Source organism: Orcinus orca, chromosome 2, assembly GCF_937001465.1.
Source record: "Orcinus orca chromosome 2, mOrcOrc1.1, whole genome shotgun sequence".
Taxonomy (NCBI): domain Eukaryota; kingdom Metazoa; phylum Chordata; class Mammalia; order Artiodactyla; family Delphinidae; genus Orcinus; species Orcinus orca.
In genome coordinates, this window is record NC_064560.1 from 83,844,548 (window position 1) to 83,866,727 (window position 22,180).

Below are 22,180 nucleotides of genomic sequence, written 5' to 3' on the forward strand. Positions count from 1 at the left end.
CATGATAAGAAGGGCACTTCACTCTGTGATACTCTTCCTCAAACCTCAGTAACTAATCATGAGAAGATCTCAGAAAACCCAAATTGAGGAACATCCTACAAGATACTTGACCAGTACTCTTTAAAAATAAGTATCAAGGTGGGCTTCCCTGGTGGCGCAGTGGTTGGGAGTCCGCCTGCCGATGCGGGGGACGCGGGTTCGTGCCCCGGTCCGGGAGGATCCCACGTGCTGCGGAGCGGCTGGGCCCATGGGGCCGCAGCTGCTGGGTCTGCACGTCCGGAGCCTGGGCTCCGCAGCGGGAGAGGGCACGGCGGTGAGAGGCCCACGTGCCGCAAAAAAAAAAAAAAAGTATCAAGGTCATAAAAGGTAAGGAAAGACCAAGAAACTGTCATGCATTAGAAGAGATAAGGGAGACTTGACAACTAAAAGCAATGTAGTATCCTGGTTTGGATAATGGAATGGAAAAGGAATATTAGTGGGAAAACTGGTGAAATACAAATAAAGTCTGCAGTTTGTCTGAAGCATTGTACCAATGTTAATTTCTTAGCTTGACAAATGTACCATGGTTATGTAAGATGTTAACATTAGGGAGAAAAGGATGAAGGGTATACAGCAGTGATTCTTAATAGGAGCAATTTTGCCCCACGGGGGCATTTGGCAATGTCTAAAGACATTTTTGATTGTTACAACAGGGGTGTGGTACTGGCATCTATAGATAGAGACCAGGGATGCTGCTTAACATCCTGTATAGCACTGGGCAATCCCCACAACAAAGGTTTAGCCGGTCCAAAATGTCAGTAAGGCTGAGGCTGAGAAACACTGGCATAAAGAAACTCTATGCATTATCTGTGCAACTCCTCCGTAAATCTAAAATTATTTCAAAATAAAAAGTTAAAAATATATCCAAATCCAATCATTTCTCATCAATTTCCTAGTCTAAGACACCACTACCCTCAACTAGATTTTTAAAGAGAGCCTCCTAACTGATCTTCTAGTTTTTACTCTTCACCTCTTTAGACTACTTTCAACACAGTAGCCAGAGTGAAGTTTTTAAAGCATTAATCTGATCATGTCACTCTGCTCAAAAACCTGTAATGGTTTCCATCTCAAAAAATAAACACCCAAGTCCTTCCAATGTTCTACAGGCTCTATGTAATCTGGACCCAGTTATCTCTCCACTTTGTTTCTCCACAAAGTAGAAACCACTTTCTACTCTACTATTCACTCCAGTCCAGGCACACTGACCTCCTAGTGTTCTGGGAATACACCAAGCACACCTCTGCTTCAGGGCCAATGCAAACTGTTTCTTAGACCTAGTGTGCTCCTGATTACCTCCATCCTTCAAGCCTTTGCTCATTCCTCACCAAGTCCTTCCCAGACATCCTTTTTAAAAGTGCACACACCCCTTGGCATACCTATCCCTCTTGCCTGCTTAATTTTCCTCCACAGCACCTATCTATCACCTTCTAATACTGTATAACAAGTTACTTATTTTGTTTAATGTCTGTCTCACCCGCTCTAGAATGTAAGATCCACGAGGGCAGGGATTTTTGTCTGTTTGGTTCACTACTATAACCTCTGCACCTAGAACAATGCCTAGCATGCTCATAATGCTCAACAAACATTTGTTAAATGAATGATACACCTTTGAAGTCCTAAATTTAATATCCCAGTGTCGTTCTACCACTTTTCATCATTACTGCATTTTCTTTCTTATCTCCTTACTTGAGAACACTATGGTTTGGAGAAGAAAGAATGGGTATTGGATCCTGGTTGTATCACTTGATAGTGTGTGTCTCTCTGGATATGTAACTTAACCTTTCTAATCCTCAGTTTCTTCATCTGAAGGAGAATGACAAAGGGATGGATGTAAGATTAATAACACTCATGTTAGGATTAGAAATAAGGTATTAAAGTGTCTAGCATATAGTAGGTAATCCATAAGTAAAAGCTAATATTTTTGCTCCCTCTTCACTAGTTCTTCGGCTTCACACTGACCTCTAACTTTCACGCCCTTCATTTTCTCCCAGTTGAATCACCCCTTCTATGATTCCTGCTCATGAACCAACCTGGACTCTACAGTTCATTTCAGTCAGTCCTTAACATCATTAATTCCCTCAACCAACTGCCCTTTAGGTATTTCTACCAAGCAGGCATCTGCAAAGCAGTGGGTAACAGCCTGGGCTCTGGAATTGAACCACCAGGGTTTGAACGCCAGCTGTTCATCTTACAATCAAGGAGAATAACAACAGTACCTACCTTATGAGCTCTTGTGAGTATTAAATGGTTTCTTCAGCTGTACATACCCAGAGTGATCAGTGCTGGAGAAAAATCAAACCATGCAAATTGGTATCCCTACAAATCCAAGGTCTACAACCTCAAATGGGTCCTCAATGCTACCTAACAATCCTTTTTCATTATCTTAGTCGTGAGTCTGTCTGTCTGACTCTCCCCCACACCACTGCTTGGAAGCTGTTATACACTTACACTCTCTTTTTAAAGAATCCCTATTCTACCATGTTCCCCATCATTCTAAGCAGGTACTCAAAAATGATATAAGACACATCAATTCGTTCTCCTTCCTGCCCCTATCATTTAGAAACTTATTTACAGTGCCTCCAATTTCACCTCCTTCGTTTCTGCTCAATGAAAAAGGAAAATCGGGCTCCCCTGGTGGCGCAGTGGTTGAGAGTCCACCCGCCGATGCAGGGGACACGGGTTCGTGCCCCGGTCTGGGAAGATCCCACATGCCGCGGAGCGGATGGGCCTGTGAGCCATGGCCGCTGAGCCTGCGCGTCCGGAGCCTGTGCTCCACAACGGGAGAGGCCACAACAGTGAGAGGCCCGTGTACCGCCAAAAAAAAAAAAAAAAAAGGAAAATCATCTCCTACGCAAGGCCAACTTCTCTACCTATGCCTTGGATCCCATCCCCTCCTACTGTCTCCAAATCCTTGGCTCCATCAATCACCTCTGTCCCCCATCTCTCCACCTCCCCAGCACTGCTTCAATTTCTCCCCTCCACTGGTGCTTTCCAATCCCACATAAACATGCCCAAGATCCTCTTAATTTAAAAAAGGGGTAGAAGGAGTAAACTTCTCTAAATCCCCTGCATCTCCCTTCACCTATACTATTTGTTCAGTCCTTTGTTGAAAACACTGTATCCCTCTCAATTAGCTACCTTCCTAGCCGTCACTGACTCTTCAATCCCCTTACCCCCAAAGCACTACAATGTAGCTACCTGCTCTAGCTGAAGTTACAAATGACTTAATCACCAAGTTTCAGGGACTTTTTTCAGTTATCTTACTTGGCCTTTTCATGGCAGGATACAGTACTGTCCACTCCTAGTCCTTGAAATATTCTTCTCCCTCAGCTTCTGTGACAATTCTCGCATAGTTCTTTTTTTCAGCTTTGGTCTGTCTGGCACAGATGTTTGGCTTCTCTTAGTTGTCTGCCCCATTCAGTACCTCACAACAGAAATATGGGAATCATGCTAAATCTTCAATCTTGCTCAACTCTGTAATCTGATTATTTACCCTGTCCTGTTAATAATACTTCCTAAACCTCTTATACATCCACCCCTCTTCTACATCTCTCATCATTTCTCATCAGGAATATGGCTTCCTAACTGGTCTTGCTTCCAGTTTTGCCCTTCTCTAATCCAGCATTCACCTCACTGCCTAGAACACAAATATGATTCTATCACAGCATAATTTTTCCCCCCACTAAATCCTCACAGCCTTCAGGACAAAGTTAAAGCTCCTTAGTTTGGTTCATAAGGCATTCAGTGATTTGGCTTCTTATCAGTTCATCAGCTCCTGTTCTAAAACTCTGCTGTCCACTTGTGCCTACTGAGTACTTGAACATGGCTAGACACAACTGAGATGTGGTATTAGTATAAAATACATACCAGATTCTGAAGACTTCGTATGAAAAAGAGAATGTCAAATATCTCAATAATGCTTTTTTATAGTGATTACAGATTGAAATAAAATTTTAGATATATCAGCTTAAATAAAATATATTACTAAAATTAATTTCACCTTTTCCTTTTTTAACATGGTTAATAGAAAGTTTTAAAATACATATGTGAATTACATTTGTGACTTGTATTATTATATTTTTACAGAACAGCACTGGTCTAGAATGTCCTTTCCCTTTTTCTGAACCTAGTTAACTGCTACCTATTTTTGAAGATTAGCTCAGGTAACCCACTAAGATGCATTTTGGGACATGCCCCTCCCAAGACCCCAAGTCTTAGTCAACTACCCCTCCTGCTCTGTGCTTCCATCCAAAGGAATCTGCTTATACCTGTTATATATCACTCCACATTATAATTATTGGTTATCAGCTATCTTCTCCTCCTAAACTATATGCTCCTTGCAAAAAGGCATATCATTGTACATATACTCAGGGCTTACCACCATGTTTACCACTTAAAAGGCACTCAAAATATTTGCTGAACAAATGTGAACTATCTATTCCTGGCCTGAAAGTTACTAGAATTTCTCCAAGGAAAACAAACCAGCAAAGAAGGAGTCTAGACTTTCCCAAGAGCTCCAGTAATGAAAGGATCAGAACGAAGGTAGGGAGTAGGAATTAAAGTAAAGAGAAGAGCAATAAGAAAATAAGGCTCATCACACACAACTACCTCTTAACAGTGAAAACAGGAATTTGCAGCAGTGAAATGGAGCCTTGAACTCAACTTGGCATGCCAGGGGCCACAGTTTGGTTCCTAAATTACTCAAATAACCCATCCAACAAAAGAGTATGATTTGGCAGGTTTCAACACAAACAGCTAGAGCCCAGCACCTGTTCCACTTAAACAGAGCATCATTACAGTTAAAAACAACAACAAATCTCTCTTATGAAGCAAACACTAATCTCATGGTGCTTCACCACGGAACAATTTAGAAGAGTTATTATGTGCCAAAGCATGAATTTATGGATGATGCTTATTTGGCAAATATGGTTGGTACTGCTAGATGTTGAAAAACATGTATGCAAATAAGCAAATAAAATTTTTAAGCTCTCAGACTTAAATATTTACATTATCATAAATGTACAAAGATAAATGTTTATATGAGAACACATACAACACATTCCAGGAACACATTTTTTAATGTGATTGTCAGGAACAGTTATGAAGTGGCATTATTTCTTTATGGGCCTCAGGATAGACTCTTAAAAATGACTTCTGACAGAATGTTAATGGGGTACAAAAATTATGGAAGAAGTTTTTCTGTACTATCTCTGGGTAAAATGAATAGTTACAGTATCATAATAGTTCAAAGCAATCTTATCTTTTCCTTTCACCAAAATACTTTTCTTCCCATCCTGGAACCCAGCCAAACATAAATGTCAAACCATAAATGCGCGGGGGCGGGGAAAGGATGAAGAAGAGGACCACACATCAAAAAGGCTTAAAGAAAATAATGACATTTTTTTCCCCACATAATATAGTCATGTTAGAGTCTCCAAAAATAAAGACATGATAAAATATTTCCCCTCTTCCCCTCTGACAGTTTTGGAAAGATGTTTGTTTTTTTCACATAGTTTGTGAGTTGGTCATAGCCAAAACTCACTAGCAATGGTATGAATTCTGCTTCCATTGTTAACTGTTAATCTCTGGGTCGAGGCTACAACTCCCATCTCTGAAGTCAAGAAAATGTACCATACTTGCCATTACAGTTTACTAAACGAGTCACCGAAGAGAAGTGCCAGGCACTTCAGAAAGTAATTAGGGTACTCAGTGGACTGAGCTATCTAGAAATGTTCTGAGATTATAGAGAAGCCATCATGAAGCAAGTATTCAAGATTGCTCATGGAAAGTTTTACCCCTGTGGATAATTCACGGTTTTCACTTCTACACTGCAGAGAGAAATATGGGTTCTCCGACTATACACATTACCACATCATTTCGTTTATCAGGGGAAAAAAAAGAAAAGAAAAAAAGGCGTTGTGGCTGAACAAAAATCAAGAGGTAGGCCCCAAAACAGAATCCTCAAGGCAATCCCAATTCAGGTGAAAAGCTGTGGACATACATAATACAATGACCTAAATATAACCTTTCATGTAAATCTCCAAGTATTTAATTCAACGTATAATCTTACCACATTTAACAGAGGCAAAAGAAAATGTATTAGGTTTTCTATAACAAGGCCAATAAAGATGAAATCAGTTTTCCTTTAACTCGTCACTATCCCCTCAACCCCAACCTTGCAATAACTCCATTCCACAGCTCTCAAATTCCTAAACGGGGATCTTAAAAAACACAACGTATTGCAAAAAAGTTAACATTTAAAGGTGGGAGGGCTCCTCTTTCCTGTTGCTCTCAGCAGTCTTTAATGCAGTCAAAGGACGAAAAAATGAAATCAAGCTCTCAGACGTATGGTGCAGGCAACAGGGAGGGGGTAGAGAAGGGGCTCAGACGGCAAGTCCTCAACGCGGGAGGTGAGAAAAGTTGCAAGAAAGGACGAGTCAAAGGGCGAAGGAGAAACAAAACTGACCCAACGAACCACTCAAAATCCCCCCAAAACCGAGGAAACCCGCACGTTAGGGGGCTCACAAACCGTAGAGCCAAGTGAGCAGGCAAAGAGTCACCGGGTTTCACCCTGGCGCTGCTGGCCAGGCTGCGCCGGATCCTCCCGGGTTTGGAGGTGTATGTCCGTGCAGACTTAGCAGGAGCGAAAGGAGTCCTTCCTGCCCCAGCCTCACCGCGTCCGGCTCCTCCAAGATTCACTTTCCCCAGCAGCCTTCCAGCCGCGCCCGGGGGCGTCCCTCGCCGCCAGGTCCCAACTTTCCCTCCTCTGGGGGGCGCCGAGCTGCCGGGGCCGCCGCCGCCACAGCCACCGAGAGAAGGGGCGGGAGCGGGGGCGCTTGGGGGCGCGCGGCGCCAGCGGGCTCCGGGGGCGGCAGGGCGCGGGGGTGGCCGTGGCCGGAGAGCCCGCGCCGGGCCGGACGCACCGGCCGCCAAAGCCCCCGCGGCGGCGCCACCCAGACCCCACGCCGCCCCGCCCGGATTCCCCCAGGTCAGCTCCCTCACCCCGTGGCGACCCAGGTCCCACAAGCCGGCGCGAGAGGAGAAAGGAAAGGAGGCGACGTGGGCAACCTTGCCCCAGTTACCTGAGGGGCTCACACGCCGCCGCGGTGACTACCTTCGCCGGCCGTCCAGTACCCTTCCTGGTGACCGCGGCCGCCACCGCCGAGCAACTGACACTGACTAACAACAACTAACTAACTACTAGCCGCCGCCGAGTCCACCGCGCGCTCCCGGCCGCCCGTAGACCGCCCGGCCCACCAGCCTGCCCGCCTCCTCCCAGCCCGGCGCGCCGCCCCTCCGCGCGCGCACTCGCTGCCGCGCTCCTTGAGCGAACACGCGCGCGCGCGCGCGCGCGCACGAGGCCACGGCCCTCTCCCAGTCTCGCCTCAGCCCCGAGGGAGGAGTCACCATGAGGCCCCTCCTCTCGCGTTCCTACCTCCAGAGGAAGAGAACTAGAGAGCGTCTGATTGGCTGAGGGAGGCGTGGCCAAAGGAAGAGGGCGGGACGACCAGGACTTTGGGCCGGCGTGAAGGGAAATTTCAGTTCAATTACGTACCAGGGGAAAAAAGGGAACGAAGTATTGGTCCATTTGGTGCCTAAGCCCCTTAGGTCTGCCTACAGTCGAATACAGGATATGTGTCTTCAAGGATTCCAGCACATAGTAAGAACCAATTTAAGTCCCAATACTTTCTGCAGGCCTTAGCAATGTAAAAAACTACATCTCCCAGAAACCTCCGCGAAAATAAGTCTCACCTTGCGTAATCACGTAGTCCTTCGCCTCCTTTGAACAAAATAATCCCTCCATTTTTCTGAAGGTATGGGGAATAATATTTCATTTTTCTCCTCACCAGAACAGCCTTAAGTGCTGCATTAGAGAAGTTACCTATGGTAAGGTGGTTAAGCGATTAGGTAAAGGGAAAGAAAAGACATCAAAATAAAGTACTGCGGAGGAATTTTTGTCAAGCTGTGAGGCGACGCAGTGAGAAGAGTGAAGGCGATTGAGAGGGGCTCAGGGAATTGTCCCCTGTGCCAGGGACTTTCTTTAGGCCCCAGGCCCCTGCCTACCCCTGTCGTCAGCAGGTCAGTAAGCAAGGCGAGCTTGGGGGTGGCCACAGTGGATGTGCCCTTCACCCCTTGAAGATCATCCCTCTTTTGCTGTTATTGGTTTGTCTCGGTTTGAGGCCGACTGAATGGGGGCGCCTCACTTCCGGTTGGGGGAGGGGAGGAAGGCCATTCTGGGGGAGGGGGGAACATAACTCACTTCCTGTGGGGGTAGGGTGATGGGTTGGGGTGTCCAACCCACTTCCTGTGCCGGCGAGGGCTTGAAAAGGTGATGCTTGGTGCCATATGGATAGACGGTATCTTAAAGCTTTGGGATTGTGCCTTACGTGAAAAGTTAGGTTATTCCACGAAGTTGTGCTAATCACCAGCCTCCAGTCAGAATTTATGTGACTTTTGGTTCCAAGTGTAAGAGGAAAATTTTCTCCCCAGCAGAATTTTCTTAATGCGTTATTCAAAGAATTCGAAACCCCTTGTTAAAACCCTTTACTCGTCTCTACAATACGACATGCTTTCTTGTGTGACTCATGAATTGCCCACCCCTTCTCCCTTACTCAAGTCCAACCTTGACTTAGTGAGGTTTAGGGGTGTTCTCTGCCTTGCCATGCCACAGGAACTCTGTAGCTATTCTTAAGGAGGTCGTTTATTACGGACCTCCTTAAGGACTCAATATTTTACATAAATTTTGAAGCATTTTCACCTTATCGGAGTGAAAATATCATACTGAAGTACTCAATTACTTGGTGTTATCTTAACTGATGTGATCGGGATCTTAAATCCTTAGACCTGTTGATTTTAGGCTACAGGTTCTGCCCTGGGCCTGAAAACAACTTCCTCAGCTTTAAAAATTCTTATTGGTAACTTACATGTAACAACTGAAAGTTGCAGTGTAGTACATTTTCCCCCTTTGTGATTTAATTAAATTCAGCACCGATTAAAAAATGGTGTCTGCACTTTGTAGTTTTAAGGCATGGTGCAGGGATCATGAGATTCAGCTCAGATTTTAAGGAGGTGGAAAATTTGGCTCACAAAGGACTAAAGATGAATACCAGAATTTTCTGTTTTTCCTATATTCTCAATATTTTATAAGAAACTATACGTAAAGTGGTAATGAACAGTCAACAGTTCGATTTTTTGGTTTCTGTTTTCAAGTACCACAGTACTTGGTAAGTTGGGGTGGGCAGGGTACTGAAGGAATCAATCTATTTGGAGTTTACGAAATCTCAACAACTTTAGTAATTTTAGAATATCAAGTGAATTGTAGTGTCTTTCAAGAATTTTTAAAAGAATAAGCCCTGTGTATTTTTTCCTTTGGGGTTGTCACCTAATCTACTCTCAGAATTTGCAACTGTTTTAATTCTGGTTCTTTTCGAAAGCTAGTTTGTTTAGAGTTTATTAGAAAATGTGATTTAAACTAAAATGTTTAAACAACTGTAACTTAAATGTTACAGTAAGGAAAAAATATATGTTTTAACTTTCTATAGACATTAAAAAAAAAAAAAAAAAAAGCTAAGACCCTAAAATCAGTGAGTTATCTTTTGAAGGACTATAGAATTTCTGCAGAAGTTGAAAAGGCAAGACACAATTATGTCTGTGTTGTTATTAATAGAAGGTTAGGGACATGTATACTGCCTCAAGCAACTATTAATTGATTAGAAAGAAAGTGTTCATTATCTTCTATATTAGTGTAATATAGAAGAATATATGATATGATCACCCTGACAAATTAAACTATTAAACTACAGTATTAAGAATTACTGGAGTGAGTAAAGATTGTGGAACTAAATGAAATAGATAGAGAAAAGATAGTTAAAATATTGATTGAGATACAGCAGTATTGCCTGTAGGAAATTATCTTTGTAAAGCAAAGGAGTTTTTAAAATTGGTCTTTATACTATTCCAGGGAAGAAATGCAGTATAATAGAAATAAGAAAACTTGTTGCAGCTGAGAGACTTGAGCAGCTTGAAGAACTGTCTGTTCAGAAGAAAGCAATTTTTAAAGCACATATTTGAAAAAAGATGTTTTGTGATAACAGGCAGTTATTCATTAGTTCCATCAAAGAAGAAATATTAGAAAAGCTTGTGAAAAATAGAGGGAAGTTCATGGAACCTGCTTTTATTCTCTTTAAAAGTGTTTCTGTAGAGAGGCTTGCTGTCTTCCAAAGGCTTTTTTTTTTCCCCTTAATGTTCTTTGTTGCAGTTTTCTTTGCATGTTCTAATAGAAACATACTATCAAAATTAGAAAAGTAAAGACTTTTGTAAGTGTACTCTGTTACTTCTTTAAGTAAATGAATTTGAGGTTTTCATTTCATTCCTTGTCATCAATAATAAAGAGATTGTCCATTTTTTTTCAGAATATTTAGATTAGATAACCATTTTCATTTCCAAAAAGCAGTCATTGGATATACGGCTCACAACTCACAGCAGTTTGAAATATTAAAACAGTAGGTCAAAATTCTGGATTCCATCTCACTGAAATTTGATTACCCACGAAGTACTAGATGCTATCTATAATGCAAAAGGGTCTTTTCATTCTTTTGTCTACCTTCTTTTAAAAAATCATGCTGTTGTTTTACAACTATTGCTTTTTTGTATGTTTGTTATTTTGGAGTTGCTTGTTTTTGCCATGGGGTTGAGTGTTAAAGAGAATATGCTAACAACATGAATGGTTTTTAAACCTACTGTTCTGCTGTCTTTATTTCAGGGCCTTCAAGAGTATTCAAACGAGAATACCCCTTATGTGACTTTTCATTATTTCAAGAAAAGTTTATTGAGTGCTTACTGTATACTAGTCTCTGTTTTAGGGACTTGGGATACATCAGTGAATACAGACAAATATCCGTGTTCTCTTGGAGTTTACTCTCTAGTTTCCAAATCAAAGCTGGAATTTTGCTCCCTGGATATTCCTAAATAAGCTCTATAGTGTGATCATTGTTCAAACTGATCAAGAAACAGCCCTAAGCTTGATCTCTCTTGGTCTTGATCTCTAAGCCATTCTAAACCCAGTTTTGAATATTTCAGTCTAATTTTTCTCCAGACCATTAAAGCCCATCTGTTAAATATTCAACCCTTTTCTTTGATGCATGCATCATGACCCTACCATTCTAGCCTCCTTTGTTCACAAATAAAAGTGAACAATGGGGAAAATATGGGATCAGACAGGCCTGGGTTCAAAAGTGATGTCTACATTTTACTAGCTGAGCTTCTTATTAGCTTGGTAACCTCTAACAATTTACTTGACCTCTCTGAGCCTCACTTGCCATAAACTTAAATGAGGTTATTTGGTGGATCAGGTATATTATATGTAAATCACCTGGTACAATGCCTGGTGTTAGCAGCTTAATGAATGCTATTATTTTTCCCCCAGTTTGCTTCTGTTATTCTAGCTATGGGGATTTGCCTACATGTCTGTTTTAAGCCTTACATATTCCCGGAAGTATCGGGATGCAGTGCTAGAATTATTCAAATTCATCCTTCCCCAGTCTCAGTGAGCTAAGCATGCTCACTTAGCTGTCAAGAGTTCATTTTTTGTTCCTTGTGGAAGGAGAAATCACTAATTTCCATGATTACTTTAGATAATAAGCATAATAGAAAAGTTTCAAGAAAAGGTTAAGGAATCACTAAAGTAATTTGAATTGTTAACGGAAGACTTTTTGAATCATTCTTCTAAACCTATTTAAATACTAAACCTAATATTCAAGTCTCTTCTGTCATTACCCATCTACACATTCCTAACTAGATTGGTCTCTGAAAAAAAAATTCTATACAGTATCCAGCCTTTTCTATCTTTGTTCATGCTATTCTCTGTGTGGAACACTTTCTCTTTTCCTGGGAATCCTTATCTATCAGAATGCCACCTTCTTTGTGGCCCTTTCTCAAGTACCACCTTCAGCTTCAAGAAGTATTGTCTGATGTCTGTCCTCTTCTCTGTCCATTCTCCCAACCATATGTGTGTCTGTTGACACTCCAGAGCATTTTGTACTTTTCTTATAGCATTTAATATATAGTGCTACTGCTGTTGTTGTATGTTTCTGTTGTTACTGTACTGTCATGTAGAGTTTATGAACTGTCATAAAAGTCTGCAGACTATAACATATTCCTATCTGTGTCTGCTGTCAAACCTAGCACAATACCATTCACATCATAAGTATTCAGTAAATATTTGTGGAGTTGAATTGGCAGTTGGGGTAGATGAAACTGATGAATAACGTTTGTCCACTATAGCCAGTAGTAAACACAGTGACCTATGTACAGTAGACACTCAAAGATCTGCTGAATGAAAGGGTAAGTAATTCTCCCATTTGTGAGCATAGGGTATCAATATATTGAGCATACATTAAACACCTACTATATGATGAGATCTATGAGAACTGATCCCTGCCCTCAATTTAATTGGAAACAACTAAGTGGTAATTAATATGTACAGATTCTGAAGACTGAAGGTGTTTGAGTGAAGGTGGGGTAGGGAGTCAGTGTAGAGTTGTTTGCATTTTGAGAGATATCCCAGACTGTCTGAACTCAGAAACAGAATAGAGTTAGGTATCAAGAGATACTTAACTTGCAGTTCCACTCCTAGTTACATACCCAAAAGAATTAGAAATGTGTTCACACAAAAACTTTTCCCCAAATGTTCCTAGCAGCATTATTCATAAGAGCCAAAAAATGGAAACAGACCAAATTGTGCATGAATGAATAAACAAAATGTAGTATAGTCATACGGTGGAAAATATTCATCAATAAAAAGGAATACAGTATTGATACATGCTATAAAATGGATGAATCTTGAAAATATTACACTAAAGTGAAAGAAGCCAGACACGAAAGGCCACATACTGTATGATTCCATTTATATGCAATGTCTAGAATAGGAAAATCCATAGAGACAGAAAGTATATTAGTGTGCCAGGGAGTGGAGGGCAAGGATGGGGAGTGACTGCTAATGTGTATGGGATTTCTTTGAGGGGATGATGAAAATGTCCTGGAATTAGATAGTGATGATGAGTCCACAACCTTGATACTAAAATACCTTGTATACCAATATACTAAAAACCACTGAATTGTACACTGACAGGGTGAATTTTATGGTATGTGAATTATACCGTTAAAAAAGAGAGGGGGAGATACATAAACTTGAAGAATTTGGATTTTGGATGGAGCTAGAAGGAAAGCAGGAGATGATAATTCTTTCTCAGATCCTAGAGGGAAATGTAAGTGTCTAGGTACAGGACTAAAGGTATGTTGAGGTTCAGTTGAGGATGGATGTGAAGGTTTCTGCTATTTGTGTCTTATGAAGCAGGCAGTGAGGTGAATGATTAGCGTAGAAGGGTGTTGACAAAGAAGAACGACATTTTAGGAACTTGAAGGAAGCTTCATATTTCTTTTTGATTGGGTCAAGGATGTGGTATGTGGTCAACTTAGTTTCAGTGTGAAGGTCAACTAAGTTCAGATGGTGAAAGTATCATAAGGGAGTCTGATAGCAATCACCAGTGAAGTTACTGGAGAAGATGGGAGAACAGAGACTAGACAAAAATATTATAGTTTGATTCTTAAACTATCCCCATATAATGAAAATAGTTAGATCATAATGGGAAGGAACCAAGGGCAGTGATTTGGAGAAGTCAGTACGCGTGAAGGTATTCATTTGAAGAAGTACTTGAGTACCTTTTATGTGCCAGGCACTATTAAATAAAATCATAGTTACTTTCCTTATTGAATTATTTTCTTAGAATAAAGTCTTATGAGTGGGATTATTCGTTCTAAGAGTGGGCATTTTATAGTTCTTGATACAATAGCTATATTATTTCTCTAAAAGGTTGTGCTAACTTCCGATGCCACCAGCAACATACAGCTGTGTTGTTTTAACCACAATTTCACCAGCAAAAATTTTTGGCTAATTGGATAGGCATAAAATTATTCTTCTCTTTGGTTATTGCTTGTAATATGGTTAAGTGTTTCTGTACCATGGAATTGGCATCTGTTGGAGCATGAATGTATTCAAAGCCTTTATATTTGCTACCTCATCTGGAATAGCTTCCTTAAAGGGTATGGATTTTTAAGAACCCTAGGAATCAAACCAGCCTCTAATTTGAATCAGCTCAAAAACTACTTTTATTCAGTGGTGTTCTCCTTATTTTCTAAATGATATTCACATTTAAACTACATTTAGCCATAATTCCAATTCCCATTCAACTAACTTAATTCTCATAATTTGGTGTTGTAGGTATTAACTAACTTCACTTTGCATATGAGAAGATAGAGGCTTAGAGAGGTTAGGTCATTTGCCCAAAGTCACTTAACCAGTAAGTGACAGAGACAGGATTTGAATGCAGCCGATTATCAGTCGCAAACTCCATGATCTCTCAGTATCACTACTAAAATTTAATGGAGGCTAATGGAAACTGGAAGAGAAATCTGAAATGGAACTTGGGACGATCAGGCACTTACTTACATATGAACATAGTGAAGCAGTTAGCAGAGAAAGTTTTTTTATTTTATTTTTTTATTGGGGAGGCTATGGCACATAGACAAAGAGAGGAAGGACTCTCTTTAAGCCCAAATTTTCAAGGCCCTTTCTGTTTCTCCCTGATGAACAGGTACGTACTACTCCTAAATCTATGATAGGAGCAAAGTGGGAGGAAGGTAGTAGTAGGAAAGCAACTGCCTTTAAATATATACATTGACAGTCATCTGATGGTAGAAGGAACAGATGAAATGGCCCTCAGAGAGGCCCACAAAGTATTCAGTAACTTTTTTTTTTTCAGTAACTTTTAAAATAACAAGTCTAACATGATAACAAGGTTAATGAGATATTTAAAGCACAGTACATAATAGTGAAGGAAGAGAGATTCTTTCATTTTTATTCATTATAGTATGCTCACTAGACAAATTTTAGATCAGGAATATAAAACAAGAGGTGCCATGTTCTAATGCTGGCTTTTAGTCAGATAAAATACCCCAATATATAGATAAGACAATTAAGGCTCAAAATTACACACCAAATAAAGTCACACAGTGGGCCCTAGAACATAGGCCTCCTGCTTCCGAGTACATTTTGCTAAATTGAGCTAAGTGAAAACAACAATCTATGTGGTGGTTTTGTAATTTGTATTATAATTTTTTATAATTTAATATGTTATTCTTAAAAGAGATCATTTCTCTGTGTGTTTTAAAACAACAATAATAAATATCCACACACCAGATTACTAAATGTTTGGTGATAGGTTAGAATAAGAAGTGATACTGAAGATCAGGTTGAACCCTAATGTATCAGATAGTCCATCTGTAAATTACACCTAAATAGTATTTATCTGTATCCCAGATTGCATTGAGGTGGGGTGGAAGACACAGATCGTTTGAAAACTATCATAGAAACATTACTCTTGAAAGATTTTGATGTGTACATAGGTGTATTTGTATTTAAGCATTTGGAATTTTCAACAAAGCCCAGCCCTTTTCTTCCATCCCTACTCCTTTAAGTGAAACTAATACCCCTTGCTTCACAAGAAATATCAATAGTATCCAGATACTCCACTTTTTTCTTTCATAGCCTCAAAATTTATATCTCCCTTCTCTTTCCATCTCCACACTTCCTTCATTCCTATACTTCATAGCTTTAATTAATGTTCTCTTGACACAAACCTTTCATTTTTATTGCCAGTGATTCCACAATTACTACAACTCTTTGAGAAAACAACATAGCTGTTGTGTCAGCAATAATAAAATGCTCATATCTTGAGCCAGTATTCCACTGATACGATTTTATTCTGAGAAAATGCTTCAAGTAAGGAAAATAGTGAAAGGGACAAAATGTTAATAGCACTGATATCTATTATGTTTTAAAAAATGGAAACCTTCTAGATATCCAACAATAGAATAATGGTTAAGCAAATTATTACCTATTCATTCAGTAGGCTATTAGACATTCATTTTTCACAATAGCTTTTAAAATATATTGAAAGATGTTGTAAGTATCTTTATGCCAAAATGAAAAAGGAGAAAAATAAATCAATGAAAAAAGTAGAAAAACTGATCTGATTAGTATATTTCTGAAGCATTTGTATTTTCTGTATCATAATAATTGACATTTATTGAGCACACACCAGTGTCAGGCACAATACTAAAGCAATATTATAGAAGCAATATTGAGTAGTTAGTAAGAAAAATGCTCTTAAGTCAAGTCCTAGCTCCATCACTTACTAGTATGTGATCTTGAAAAGGAAATGGGAGATAGTAACTATATCTACATTAAGTTATTAAATCCATTTAAAGTGTCTGGTATGTAGTAAGCCCTCATTAAAGTGTTTTTGTTACTAGACATTTTACAGACATTTAATCTTCACATCCTCACAACACTTATGAGATGGTGTTATTTTCATTTACATAAGAGAAAATTGAAACTCAGAATGTTTAAATAGTTTGGTCAAATAACTTGCCAAAGTCACACAGCTAATAAGCAGTAGAGTTTTGATTGAGAATCTAAGCTATGACTTCCATTCCTGGCTCTGAGGGACTAGGTTGTTGCAGACTAATCCTTTTGCCGAGAACAACATGAAAGGGTGGATTTAAAAAAAGAAAAGAGAGGGCTTCCCTGGTGGCGCAGTGGTTGAGAGTCTGCCTGCCGATGCAGAGGACATGGGTTCGTGCCCCACATGCCGCGGAGCTAGGCCCGTGAGCCATGGCCGCTGAGCCTGCGCGTCCAGAGCACAGGCTCCGCAATGGGAGAGGCCACAACAGTGAGAGGCCCGCGTACCGGAAAAAAAAAAAAAAAAAAAAAAAAACAGGGAAAGCATCAGAGACCTACTGAGGCAGCCAGGACTTAAACCAAAATTATGCAGCCAAGGGAACTTCAAAAAAGCATGCTGATGTTCTAAGCTTCTCTTTTCCCCTTGAAGAATTTGCTGAATACATGGTGCAGAACAAGAATCTATGAAATTTAGCAGAGGATTTCTGCTAGAGGTAGAGAGCCAGTAGTCTCATGGGGCTTAGTACATAAAAATTGGAGTTTAGGTGTCCCCAGGTGGCCTGGACTGAGGGGCCAAGACCCTAGTAGGGAAGGGAAGCACCAAGAAATGATTTTGCTGCAGAGTCAGAGGCTAAGCAGAGCAGAAGCTAGCAAGCTAAGCAGAAAATCCCTATAAAGCAGAGTGAATTTCTGTCCATCTCATGATGTTGACAAGCAAACATTAAAATTCAGGTCCCTCCAAGGAAGAAAGGACCTATAAACACCCCTGACTCTCAATTAGCATTCCCTAGAGGACTATACCCTCTATACACAATAGACTTGAATACAAGAATAACTAGAAATAAGGAAGAATATTTCATAATTGTAAAAGGGTCATTCTACCAGGGAAAATGTGAGAACTATAAATTTGTATATATCTAATTCCAGTAATATGGCTTCAAAAAAATATTTTTTCAAGTTCACATGGGACATTTAACAAAGTAGATCTTATGATAGACCATAAAGCAAGTCTCAACAAATTTCATCTAGAATATGTTATCTGACTACAGTTCAATTAAGTAAGAAATGGATTATAAAATAGTAGCTAGCAAACTCCCCCCAAAATACGTTTTGAATGACCCATTTGGTCAAAAAAGAAATCACAATTAAGACACATTTGCAACAGAATAGTAATGAAAATACAGTATATCAAAATATATGTGAATCAGCTAGCTATACTTGATGGGAAATTTATAACCTTAAATGCCTATACTGGAAGAGAAAAAAGTCCAAAACTAGTGATTTAAATATCATTCTCAAGAAATTAGGAAAAGAACTGCAAATTAAACCCAAAGTAAGTAGAAGAAAGGGAATTATAAAAAGTAGAAATTAATTAAATAGAAAACAAGTGCACAATAGGAAATATCTAGAGCCAAGAGTTCACTCTCTGAAAAGATCAGTAAAATATGTAGACCTCTAGCAATACTGATCAAGAAAAGAACATATTCAATATTAAACTCTTGATCTTTTCCCTAATTCTACATCTCCAGTCTTATTTCTATAAATCAAATCTTCATAAATATCTACTAATACCTCAATTAGAAGTCTTGGGATTGAGACACGGAACTGGGAAAAGAGAGGCAGAGGAGGCTGAGGCCGACCCAGGCGCCGAGACCAAGCAACAGACCGGCGGGGCTGGGCCATGCAGACCCGGCCCAGCGAGTCCCCCCCGCCCCACGACCTGAGCCTCAGACTGGCCTGGGAGCCAGAGGCACCAGAGCAGATCCCGAATCAGGCTTTCCTCGGCTTCCTATGAGGGCTGGCCCTTTGGAAGGTGCCACCTTCAGCAGCAGGACCAGGCAGGCCACCATGACCGAGAACTCCACATCCACCCCTGCGACCAAGCCCAAGTGGGCCAAGGCCTCCAAGAAGTCCACAGACCACCCCAAGTATTCAGACATGATCGTGGCTGCCATCCAGGCAGAGAACTGTGCTGGCTCTTCATGCCAGTCCATCCAGAAGTACAAGAGCCACTACAAGGTGGGTGAGAATGCCAACTCCCAGATCAAATTGTCCATCAAGCACTTGGTCACCACTGGGGTCCTCAAGCGGACCAAAAGGTGGGTGCCTCAGGGTCTTTCCAGCTGCTGAAGAGCAACGAGCCCAAGAGGTCAGTGGCCTTCAAGAAGACAAAGAAGGAAGTCAAGAAGGTGACCACGCCAAAGAAGGCCGCCAAGCCCATGAAGCCTGCCTCCAAAGCCCCAAGCAAGAAGCCCAAAGCTACCCCAGTCAAGAAGGCCAAGAAGAAGCCGGCTGCCACGCCCAAGAAAACCAAAAAACCCAAGACTGTCAAAGCCAAGCCAGTCAAGGCATCCAAGCCTAAGAAGGCCAAACCAGTGAAGCCCAAAGCCAAGTCCAGTGCCAGGAGGGCCGGCAAGAAGTGACAATGAGGCTTTCCTTGTGGACACTCCTGCCTGTCTCCTATTTTCTGTAAATACTTTTCTCCTTTCTTCTCTCTTGATCCTCATCTGCAACCCTTTGCCCCTTTCCCTTCTGACTTTATAAACAGACAGAATTTGTATTCCTCAGAAATTAGGGAATAATTCATTTTTCCTTAACCAATTATGCAAGGACAGCAACAACAAATCTCGTCTCTGTAATGATGAGAATGTACTTATATTTTGTTTTGTTAATTTGTTACTAATCTGCTTATGGGTTTGGGAATTTGTGTGGGTTTGTGTGTTTTGTTTAGTTACATGGTTGGTTCACTCTGAAGGTAAAAGTTGGGGTCGGGGGGAGGGGGAGAATGGGCAAGGCAAGTTCTTGTGGCTAGATGACAGGGAGCCCAGGAATTGGACTGTTTGTAGGAGTAACTATGAGGCCATCGAGTTTTCTTTAAGCTGAGCATTGCTTGTGAGAGTTTCAGAACCTTGCCCCTGAGGAGAGGGGCAGCAGCAGCTGGACGGCAAAGGAGGGAGGTGGAAAAAAGCCCTCTCTAGGCTGACTTCCACCTCCCAGTGGTGAGCAGTGGGGCGTCCAAATCCAGTTTCCTTCTCACTTCTGTTAGTCTGCCCCAGTGGCCTCCCTATTGTCCTAGGGACGTGGAGGAGGTTGAAGTGACAGCCGGTCCGAGAAACTGTGGCTTCTCTCAGTCAGCTGGAAACTAGCCACTGGCGGAGGGGGATGGTCTCTGGCTTCCAAAAGTCTCCTGTTAAACATGAGTAGAAACTTTGGGGGAAGGGTGGAGAGTCAGTCAGCCAAGTGCCTCAGTGTGCCCTGTTGAAACTTGGGTTTTTCCACACAATTGGATTGTATCCTAGGAGGACCTTTTTCCTTTGCCCCTGATTTTTTTGTTCCTCCTGTACAAGAGGTGGGCTTTGCTTAGCAGTCTGGTGGCGCTCCAGCCCTGCCACCCACCACTTAAAAACCTCCCAACCTCTACTTCTGAATCTAAGTAGTTGTAGATGGGGGAGAAGGGGAGGGCGGGGAGTGGACAGTAAGACATACTGCAGTCGACTTTGAATTGCTAAGTAGTTTTACAGAGCTAGGTCTGTGTGTATGTGTGTGTATATGTATATATACACATCTAGGGCTAGTACTTATGTTTCACACCCGGGAGCTGGGAGAAAAAACCTGTACAGTCGTCTCTCCCTTTTCTTTTTAATAAAATAGAAAAATGTGCAATTGCACATCTCCCTCCCCCCCCCCTTTTTATTTGTAAACAAGTTATTTGTGCCTGGAAGAATCTGCTGTCTTTGTAATTTTCAAACTTTAAAATAAAATTGAAAAAACAAGGGAAAAAAAAGTCTTGGGATTATTCTTGAGACCTCTCACTACTACACATACACACACATACACCATTCAGACCACTACAAAATTTTATTGATTCTACCTCTTAAATATATTGAATCCACCCTATATACTATATCTTCATTGCTATACCCTATTCTAAGCCACCATCACGCTGTGGTGGACTGTTGCAGTAGCTTCCCAACGGTAGCTTCCTGGATTCGTTCTTACTACCCATCAATCCATTCTTTACATAGAAGTAAGAATGATCCTTTAAAAAGCATAAATATCATATCATGCCGCTCTTAAGAATTCTTGAAAGGTTTGCTCTTACGCTTTGGTGAAAACTCAGATGTTTAAGATAACCCCATGTCTCCGCAGGGTATAGTCCCTGCTGCTGTATCCTGACCACTTTACTCCAGCCCACTCTAGCCTTCTTTCACTTTTTCCAAAGCGCCAAGTTCTTACTCCAGTCCTAGTTCTTCAGCATGGAATGTACTTAACATTCAACTCTCACTTTACTTCTTCAGAGAGGTCCCCTGTTTAAGTGACATCTCCTACTGTTTTTCTTTAGTGTTCTGTTCTTTTCCTTCATGGCAGTTTTCACAACTTAAAATTGTATTTATTGGTATGTTTGCTTAATCTTTCACCTCAAACCATAATTTTCCTGAAAGCAGAGACTGTTCACTGTTGTAGTCCTGGTGTCTTAACTAAGTGCCTGGTACATATTACGTGTTTGGTAAATATACGATGAATGAGAAAAGATAGCATGTCACCTTAGGTAAACTATATAGGTCAGGAACCGTTTCATAGGTGTGCCCTGTACCCTGGGAGCGTGGAGGGATTGTTTCTTCTGGTTTAATCCTTTATTTCTTCAAAATAACTCTCTGAGAAAGGCACCATGTAATCATTGTAATGCCTGGAGACAGTTTCTGATGATTAGCCTGTCTTCTCAGTGATATATATTTTATGTGCTAAGCTAAACTGGCAGTTGTGGGCAGATTTTATTTAAGCCCCCACAAAGGAATATACCTGCCCACATTTCTTAGATTGGAGCTCTTGGAAACTAGAGGCAGAGTGTTCTCAGTGGCAGTCCTGGCTAAACAACTTATGTTCTTTTCTAGAACTACTTTTTTTTTTTTTTAAACATTAGAGCCCTACAAAGGAAATTGTGGTCTAATTACATTTGCTTACTACTGAGATTGACAGTATTGTTTGTGTAAAGGTTGTTAGCTGTTTTAGTCATATAAATATGCCATAATGTTACCAAAGTACATGACTTGCCTTTTAATCACAAGGCAAAAATGACCACATTTCACAATACTAATGTTTTCATATGTTTTATAAGATATACAGAGCTATTATGACTTGATATTACAAAGTATTCTACATTTTCTTAGAGAGCTTGTGTTTTCTTTCTTCATCTTAGACCTAATTTTTAATTAAATTTTTAATTGTTTTTAAGCTAATTTCAGTAAAATGAGATGCTTAATTGTATGTTTGGTATAAAATTATAAGTTCAACAATTTGAGACAGCTTTCAGGCCACTAGGATTTCTTGAAACTCATGAAAAAAATGTTTACTACCAATTTTAGACGTAAATTTCATTTCAAAAGAAAATGTTTTATATACCTGAAACTAACTCAATACTAAATCAACTATACTTCAATTTTTTTAGAAAAGAAAATGTTTTAGGGACTTATATTTCTTAATGTATAGTAAATGAGGTATTCTTATTTATTTCTAAAGTCTAGGTACCATACTTAGAATTCTCCCATAAACTGAAAAAAGCATGCTGAATGTTTCTTACGCATATTATCAGGTTCAGGGCCATGATGGGAAAGGGAAATGAAA

General features: G+C 40.5%; 2 protein-coding genes and 1 pseudogene across 19 annotated transcripts in view; 2 read left to right on the forward strand and 1 right to left on the reverse strand.

Moving 5' to 3' along the window:
• PEAK1 (pseudopodium enriched atypical kinase 1) overlaps window positions 1-7,451 on the reverse strand; it is a 292,180-nt gene extending 284,729 nt beyond the window's left edge. For 12 of the 16 annotated variants that reach the window (XM_004276341.3, XM_033440139.2, XM_033440132.2 and 9 more), the window contains exon 1: window positions 7,122-7,451. The gene's annotated coding sequence lies outside the window, so the exon portion shown is untranslated. The other 4 variants (XM_049706605.1, XM_033440137.2, XM_033440135.2 and 1 more) reach the window with 2 other exon arrangements.
• A 380-nt stretch (window positions 7,452-7,831) lies between these two features.
• The window catches only part of HMG20A (high mobility group 20A), a 69,849-nt gene continuing 55,500 nt past the window's right edge, over window positions 7,832-22,180 (forward strand). Inside the window, exon 1 of one of the 3 annotated variants that reach the window (XM_004276340.3) lies at window positions 7,832-8,118. The gene's annotated coding sequence lies outside the window, so the exon portion shown is untranslated. The remainder of the gene's footprint in view (window positions 8,119-22,180) is intronic. The other 2 variants (XM_049705735.1, XM_033440130.1) reach the window with 2 other exon arrangements.
• LOC117203837 (histone H1.0-like) lies at window positions 8,324-22,028 on the forward strand (annotated as a pseudogene).